Source organism: Lolium perenne, chromosome 1, assembly GCF_019359855.2.
Source record: "Lolium perenne isolate Kyuss_39 chromosome 1, Kyuss_2.0, whole genome shotgun sequence".
Classification (NCBI taxonomy): Eukaryota; Viridiplantae; Streptophyta; class Magnoliopsida; order Poales; family Poaceae; genus Lolium; species Lolium perenne.
In genome coordinates, this window is record NC_067244.2 from 255,964,163 (window position 1) to 255,973,384 (window position 9,222).

At 41.8% G+C, this 9,222-nt stretch overlaps 1 long non-coding RNA gene across 1 annotated transcript; it reads left to right on the forward strand.

Annotated features, from left to right (window-relative positions):
• The first annotated feature begins 8,083 nt into the window (after positions 1–8,083).
• LOC127327720 (uncharacterized) lies at positions 8,084–8,706 on the forward strand. The gene is made up of 4 exons (XR_011751201.1): positions 8,084–8,194; positions 8,283–8,352; positions 8,433–8,537; positions 8,639–8,706. It is a non-coding gene; the product is annotated as an uncharacterized lncRNA (long non-coding RNA).
• The last annotated feature ends 516 nt before the right edge of the window (positions 8,707–9,222 follow it).

The window sequence follows — 9,222 nt, forward strand, 5'->3', positions numbered from 1 at the left end:
TGGATCAAAGAAATTCATCCAACATAGCAAAAGAGGCAATGCGAAATAAAAGGCAGAATCTGTCAAAACAGAACAGTTCGTATTGACGAATTTTAAAATAGCACCAGACTTGCTCAAATGAAAATGCTCAAATTGAATGAAAGTTGCGTACATATCTGAGGATCATGCACGTAAATTGGCTTAATTTTCTGAGCTACCTACAGGGAGGTAGACCCAGATTCGTGACAGCAAAGAAATCTGGAACTGCGCAGTAATCCAAATCTAGTACTTACTTTACTATCAAAGACTTTACTTGGCACAACAAAACACAAAACTAAGATAAGGAGAGGTTGCTACAGTAGTAAACAACTTCCAAGACACAAAATAAAAACAAAGTACTGTAGGTAAAAACATGGGTTGTCTCCCATAAGCGCTTTTCTTTAACGCCTTTCAGCTAGGCGCAGAAAGTGTGCATCAAGTATTATCAACAGACGAAGTGTCAACATCATAATTTGTTCTCATAATAGAATCAAAAGGTAACTTCATTCTCTTTCTAGGGAAGTGTTCCATACCTTTCTTGAGAGGAAATTGATATTTTATATTACCTTCCTTCATATCAATGATAGCACCAACAGTTCGAAGAAAAGGTCTTCCCAATATAATGGGACAAGATGCATTGCATTCAATATCCAAGACAATAAAATCAACGGGGACAAGGTTGTTGTTAACGGTAATACGAACATTATCAACTTTACCCAAAGGTTTCTTTGTAGAATGATCAGCAAGATTAACATCCAAATAACAATTTTTCAGCGGTGGCAAGTCAAGCATATTATAAATTTTCTTAGGCATAACAGAAATACTTGCACCAAGATCACATAAAGTATTACAATCAAAATCTTTAACCTTCATCTTAATGATGGGCTCCCAACCATCCTCTAGCTTTTTAGGAATAGAGGCTTCGCGCTCTAGTTTCTCTTCTCTAGCTTTTATGAGAGCATTTGTAATATGATGCGTGAAAGCCAAATTTATAGCACTAGCATTAGGACTTTTAGCAAGTTTTTGCAAGAACTTTATAACTTCAGAGATGTGGCAATCATCAAAATTCAAACCATTATAATCTAAAGCAATGGGATCATCATCCCCAATGTTGGAAAAAATTTCAGCAGCTTTATCACAGGCAGTTTCAGCAGTTTTAGCAGTTTCAGGCAGTTTCTCACGCTTTGCATTAGAAGTGGAAACATTGCTAACACCAATTCTTTTATTAGTATTAGTAGAAGGTGTAGCAACATGTGTAGCATTAGCATTACTAGTGGTGGTAATAGTCCAAACTTTAGCTACATTCTTCTCTTTAGCTAGTTTTTCATTTTCTTCTCTATCCCACCTAGCACGCAGTTCAGCCATTAATCTTATATTCTCATTAATTCTAACTTGAATGGCATTTGCTGTAGTAACAATTTTATTATGATGATTCTCATTAGGCAAAACTTTTGATTTCAAAAGATCAACATCAGCAGCAAGACTATCGACTTTAGAAGCAAGTATATCAATTTTCCCAAGCTTTTCTTCAACAGATTTGTTAAAAGCAGTTTGTGTACTAATAAATTCTTTAAGCATGGCTTCAAGTCCAGGGGGTGTGTTCCTATTATTATTGTAAGAATTCCCATAAGAATTACCATAGCCGTTGCCATTATTATAAGGATATGGCCTACAGTTGTTACTAGAATTGTTCCGGTAAGCATTGTTGTTGAAATTATTATTTTTAATGAAGTTTACATCAACATGTTCTTCTTGTGCAACCAATAAAGCTAACGGAACATTATTAGGATCAATATTAGTCCTATCATTCACGAGCATAGACATAATAGCATCAATCTTATCACTCAAGGAAGAGGTTTCTTCGACAGAATTTACCTTCTTACCTTGTGGAGCTCTTTCCGTGTGCCATTCAGAGTAGTTGATCATCATATTATCAAGAAGCTTTGTTGCTTCACCAAGAGTGATGGACATAAAGGTACCTCCAGCAGCTGAATCCAATAAATTCCGTGAAGAAAAATTTAGTCCTGCATAGAAGGTTTGGATGATCATCCAAGTAGTCAGTCCATGGGTTGGGTAATTTTTAACCAGAGATTTCATTCTTTCCCAAGCTTGAGCAACATGTTCAGTATCTAATTGTTTAAAATTCATTATGCTACTCCTCAAAGATATAATTTTAGCAGGGGGATAATATCTACCAATAAAAGCATCCTTGCATTTAGTCCATGAATCAATACTATTCTTAGGCAGAGATAGCAACCAATCTTTAGCTCTTCCTCTTAATGAGAAAGGGAACAATTTTAATTTTATAATGTCACCATCTACATCTTTATATTTTTGCATTTCACATAGTTCAACAAAATTATTAAGATGGGCAGCAGCATCATCAGAACTAACACCAGAAAATTGCTCTCGCATAACAAGATTCAGTAAAGCAGGTTTAATTTCAAAGAATTCTGCTGTAGTAGCAGGTGGAGCAATAGGTGTGCATAAGAAATCATTATTATTTGTGGTTGTGAAGTCACACAACTTAGTATTTTCAGCGTTGGCCATTTTAGCAACAGTAAATAAAGCAAACTAGATAAAGTAAATGCAAGTAAACTAATTTTTTTGTGTTTTTGATATAGCAAACAAGATAGCAAACAAAGTAAAACTAGCAACTAATTTTTTTGTATTTTGATTTAGTGCAGCAAACAAAGTAGTAAATAAAACTAAGCAAGACAAAAACAAAGTAGAGAGATTGAGAAGTGGAGACTCCCCTTGCAGCGTGTCTTGATCTCCCCGGCAACGGCGCCAGAAAATATGCTTGATGGCGTGTAACTCACACGTTCGTTGGGAACCCCAAGAGGAAGGTATGATGCGCATAGCAGCAAGTTTTCCCTCAGAAAGAAACCAAGGTTTATCGAACCAGGAGGAGCCAAGAAGCACGTTGAAGGTTGATGGTGGCGGGATGTAGTGCGGCGCAACACCAGGGATTCCGGCGCCAACGTGGAACCTGCACAACACAACCAAAGTACTTTGCCCCAACGAAACAGTGAGGTTGTCAATCTCACCGGCTTGCTGTAACAAAGGATTAACCGTATTGTGTGGAAGATGATTGTTTGCAGAAAACAGTAGAACAGTATTGCAGTAGATTGTATTTCAGTAAAGAGAATTGGACCGGGGTCCACAGTTCACTAGAGGTGTCTCTCCCATAAGACAAACAGCATGTTGGGTGAACAAATTACAGTTGGGCAATTGACAAATAAAGAGGGCATGACCATGCACATACATATCATGATGAGTATAGTGAGATTTAATTGGGCATTACGACAAAGTACATAGACCGCCATCCAACTGCATCTATGCCTAAAAAGTCCACCTTCAGGTTATCATCCGAACCCCCTCCAGTATTAAGTTGCAAAGCAACAGACAATTGCATTAAGTATGGTGCGTAATGTAATCAACAACTACATCCTTAGACATAGCATCAATGTTTTATCCCTAGTGGCAACAGCACAACACAACCTTAGAACTTTCTGTCACTGTCCCAGGTGTCAATGCAGGCATGAACCCACTATCGAGCATAAGTACTCCCTCTTGGAGTTACAAGCATCTACTTGGCCAGAGCATCTACTAGTAACGGAGAGCATGCAAGATCATAAACAACACATAGATATAACTTTGATAATCAACATAACAAGTATTCTCTATTCATCGGATCCCAGCAAACGCAACATAGAGAATTACAGATAGATGATCTTGATCATGTTAGGCAGCTCACAAGATCCGACAATGATAGCACAATGGGGAGAAGACAACCATCTAGCTACTGCTATGGACCCATAGTCCAGGGGTAGACTACTCACACATCACACCGGAGGCAACCATGGCGGCGTAGAGTCCTCCGGGAGATGATTCCCCTCTCCGGCAGGGTGCCGGAGACGATCTCCTGGATCCCCCGAGATGGGATCGGCGTTGGCGGCGTCTCTGGAAGGTTTTCCGTATCGTGGCTCTCGGTACTGGGGGTTTCGTCACGGAGGCTTTAAGTAGGCGGAAGGGCAAGTCAAGAGGCGGCACGGGGGGCCCAAACCACAGGCCGGCGCGGCCAGGGGTGGGGCCGCGCCGCCCTAGGGTTTGGCCACCCCGTGGCCCCTCTTCGTTTCGTCTTCGGACTTCTGGAAGCTTCGTGGAAAAATAGGCCCCTGGGCTTTGATTTCGTCCAATTCCGAGAATATTTCCTTACTAGGATTTCTGAAACCAAAAACAGCAGAAAACATCAACTGGCACTTCGGCATCTTGTTAATAGGTTAGTTCCAGAAAATGCACGAATATGACATAAAGTGTGCATAAAACATGTAGATAACATCAATAATGTGGCATGGAACATAAGAAATTATCGATACGTCGAAGACGTATCATCGCTTCTGGCTCGACTCTGGTCGGGATGGACACGTGAAGGGAAGGGAGCTAGCTATACCCCCTGTGGGAAGGGAGCGACGTCTTGATCGCCTTCGAGTAGCACACTGAAACTAATTCCCTGTCACCGCTCCCGTCGACTTAATGTTTGTTCAGAAATTTAAACCGTGATAGCACCGAAAACAACATGACTTAGTAGATATCAGTGATCAAGTGCAGGTCTATAGGTAGACGTACTCTTTAACAGAATAATAAAATACGGCTTTAGCAAATAAAGCTATGGATGCTAATGCAACTTATTTAGTTATTCTGTGGCTTCCGCACTGTGATGTATTCATCGTAGCTGATGTACGATGATTTTCTGATGAACTATACTGCTTAGCTTGTTGGCCATACTGATTTTGTAGAAAATGAACAATAATAAAGTAGTTGTACCACTGATATAGAAATCGGATAACATTTTAATTTGGGCTTAAAATGATAAAACTTGCTATATTCATAACTCTCTTTCTACAACTCCATTTTGCACAAACTTTATATCTTTTTGCATCAGAAAAACATGAGGATTTCAAATATCATCATGCCATGCATCATTGACATCATCTCTGGTTCGGCCAAATTAAATTTGCAACAAGATCTAAATGCTATGTGAGGGTGTTCCACTATTTCTTGCTATATTCGAACACCCCACTTAATTTTGCTATGTATGAAACCCTTGCACACTCTTGTAATCTGTTATATGATCATTACATGATGAATGAAATATAATTGCTTTCTTCATTTTGCAGTGACATTGAGGTATGGAGGACGGCACCTTCGTCCGAGATGAGGAGGGGGAAGAAGCGGTGCAGAGATTGATCTATGAGAGTGCCCGTGGTCCGGAACCCGACGATGGAGATGACAATGAGTACCAAGACTTTCTGAATGATTTTGGCGAGGGACTTGAGTCTGAACAAGTTAGAAAAGACAATGAAGTGTCCATCACAAACTCCGGCGAGGTGTATATCTATGTATCAATTAGTCTGTGTTCATCCCTAGATGCATTCATTTATTTGTATTGCACTTATTAACGAATAATTTTTTCTTTTAGCCTTCTGGATCATCGAGCAAGTCTGTTAGAACAAAATGAGGCCCGACGCGGGTGCTAAAGGGCGAGGGCAGGTTAGCCCTCACGACATTCAAGGATAATGGTGAACCAGTGCATCCCAAGTAGTTTTGCCGCAAATTTACAAGTCAATCCGGAGTTATTGTTGGGGACCATGTACCGATCAGCATTCAAGAGTGGCATAAGCCGAAGAACCCGGAGAGTGGTGCTAGTTATGTCAACGACACGATGAAAAAATTTCTTTGGGACACGCTACTGACAAAGTTCAGCCTACCGGAAGACATGACGGAAGGCCAGAAGAATAAAGTCAAGGAATGGACATTGAAGAAGATGGCCATACAATTCCAGAGCTTCAAGACAAATTTATGGGACAAATATAAGAATGAAGATCTAGTATTCGATGATAATCTAGTGAAGATAAAAGATCACTGGGCCGCATTTAAGGAGTATAAGAAATCGTCTACTTTTGTGTCCCGATCGAAGAAAAATACCGAAAATGCTGCAAAGAAGAAACTTCCGCATCATTTGGGGTTAGGTGGCTACAAGAGTGCCATTCCGAAGTGGACAGCGTTTGAGAATAAACTGATTGATCATGGAATCACTCCACAGACATGGGACTGGCCCGAACGGTCCAAGTTCTGGTTGTTCGCTCATGGGGCAGGGTTGGACCCAAAGACAGGGCTGATCGTTGCGAAGGGAAAATGGAAGGAAAAAATTGAGGCAATTGTACCGAAGCTTGTAGATGCAATTGAAAAGGTCAGAAAGGGAGAGTACATTCCCGATCGAGAGAATGACGAGCTGACACTCGCTCGGGGAACCCTGAACATGTTGGACGGGTACGAGCTCGCCCAGGTCTCACCATGAAGGAAGCGTGGCCGGACAGCGCTGACACTTATAGAAGCCGTTCGCGAAAGAAGAAGAAGGACGCCGACATTGTAACGGAATTGTTAACTAGGGTGGAGGCTCTTGAGAGAAATCAGAGGGCACCTGATCTGCCGCTGTTTCTACAGGATCCACAAGCCGATGCTGCCCCATCTCAGCGAAGAAGCAGTGTCGGTTCCTCGCATCTTGACGGATGTGGAGGAAGCTACCCCGTGGATTATATCACGGAGAAGACAGATTGCGAGCTACATATGTTAATCAGGACCGCGTCTGTTAAGGTGGCGGTCGGCTATGTGTACCCAAGTGAAGATGGAGCAATGCACCATCATATGCCCATTCCACCTGGTTGTGTTCGTGTCGGGGTGGATGAAGTTGTTTCGGGTTTTGAAAAAGTGGAGCTTGATATTCCTAGAGGTGAAGATGAGAGGACACTGGCCGATGTCAAGCACGGTTTCGCCCTATGGCCGAAGAAGTACGTCGTCCTTTTGCAAAGGCCACCGACTCCTACACATGAGCAGCAAATGCCATCGACTCCTCCTGGTGGCAGTCCTGGTGAGCAGCCAAGTCCACACCTACATGAGAGGGACCCCAGCGTGAGTCCACCATCTCGAGATCCTCCGCGACGTAAGACAGCGTCCGTTAAGCGGAACGGTACGCCGCCTAGGAAGAAAGCTAGAAAGGAGAAACAACTGCCGCCTACTGAGAAGTTACCTTGGGAAAAAACTCCAGAGGAAAACGCGGAGGCCGTTCAGGCCGAGTTGAAGAAATGGTTTGCACCGAAAGTGCCAGAGATACCTTTCGAGAAGACACTAGATCCGGTGAAAGTTGTGCGTACCGTTGACAATCTATATGACCCTATACCATCGCCGCCATCTGACTATGCGCGTTCTATTGAAAGGTCGTATGACAAGATGATCGAGGCGACAAAACCCGTTCAATCGGGTATCAGGGAGATAAAAGGGATACACAGTGTCTACCAGCTCGGACAACAACCCGTTCAATCGGTCGCCCCTCTCAAGGTGTTTGACGGGAAGACCGTTCAAAGTTCTCGACAAGACGCAACTGATTACGCCTTCGCTGAACGAGCATATCAGTTTGTTCAAGGGAAAGATTTGGTCGAGAATCTCGGAAGGTACCAACATGTATGCGTAACTTGCATTCGTGGTACCTTAAGGCCTCAAAGGAAGGGATCGAGACTATCATGGTGCGAGTTAGGGAAGAGCACTACTTCCAGGAGTACTGTGTGAACGTTGACTTCGCCGAACTCTTTCAGTTATACAATCTCCGGGCCCTCGACAAATCAATCATCAGTTGCTATTGTCTGTAAGTGATTTATTTATTTAATTTGAGAAGTCGTTCATTGTCTGCAGATTATAATCTTTTGTGCGCTATATTATGCAGATCGAAGATGCTCGAATGCAAAAGGGACGATATCATAGACATTGGGTTCATTGACCCGCACACAATGCATGTTAAAACCATAGAGAATCCCCTCTATAACAAGGATACACCGCAGACTTTGCTAAGGTTTTTGAAGCGACAACGTGACAAAAAGCTAATAATTTGGCCTTACAACTTCGAGTGAGTCTTACTGTCTTATAACACATTATATTTTGCTCACCGTATGTCAAAATTTTAACTAATGACTTATATATATGACACTACATATTGAAACGTGCGTAGGTTTCACTTTATTCTTCTCGTCATCAATTTGGAAATTGGAGAAGTTGAAGTCTTTGACTCACTAAGCAAAAAATCGGAACTATACGTGTCTTGTTTTTTAATGCTCAGAAGGTAATTTTAATTCTTATCGGTTTGTTTCGTTAATTTCCTGCTTTGAACTAATTGATGACTCTTTTATGCATTTTCTTTTGTCGAGCAGCGTATGGCAAACTTTCATCAAGGAAGATACGTCCCGTGAATGGACACCGAAGCTGCGATGGCGTGCGAAAGTAAGTAGTACTACCTAGGTCCACACACCTTTTAATTATCATACTTGACTATTGTTTGATTGAATTATATTCTTGTAAAGAAATGCCCGCAACAACCTCCGGGGACCGATCTCTGTGGATTCTTCGTTTGCGAGTACATCCGCAGAATTGTCAGCGAGAGAACGAATAATGAAAGAAATAAAGAGGTACAAAAACAATCTTCACAAATTTGTTTTGTTATCATAAGTTGTGCTGAGTTTCAGTAATAGTTGTTTCATGTATTCATTTGTATCTTATTCTTTTATAGTTGGCAAGAAAGCGGAACAAGCTCTCAATCGATGACCGCTTCATAGCAATAGGCGAGGAATTGGCGGGATTTTTCCTTCGGGACGTCATACCCCCACTCGCAGAGTACCACTATGAATTAAGATGTACATGTTACATATATAGTTGACTCGAAGAGTACCACTATGCTACATGTAATAGACATATATAGAGTACGCCTCGGAGAGTACCACTATGCTACATGTAATAGACATATATAGAGTACGCCTCGGAGAGTACCACTATGCATGAAGATCGATCTTCATGCATAGTGCTACTTAATTTGCGATCTTATGCAATAACATGTGTGTTATATTATATGCACCAACTTGCTATGCATCATCTTGATCTTCATGTACTACCTAAACCCAAACGTGTTTCTGGTGCATCGACGCGATATGAAACAAACCGATATCCCTAAACCCCTCCAAAAACCCTAAAAAACCAATTCTCTGCCGTGGCAGAGATTTGGGCAAATTCCCTGCCGCGGGTGGGAACCTTTGGTACCGGTTCGTATTACCAACCGGTACCAAAGCTCCTTGGCCCTAAGCTCTCCTGGTGGCCCAC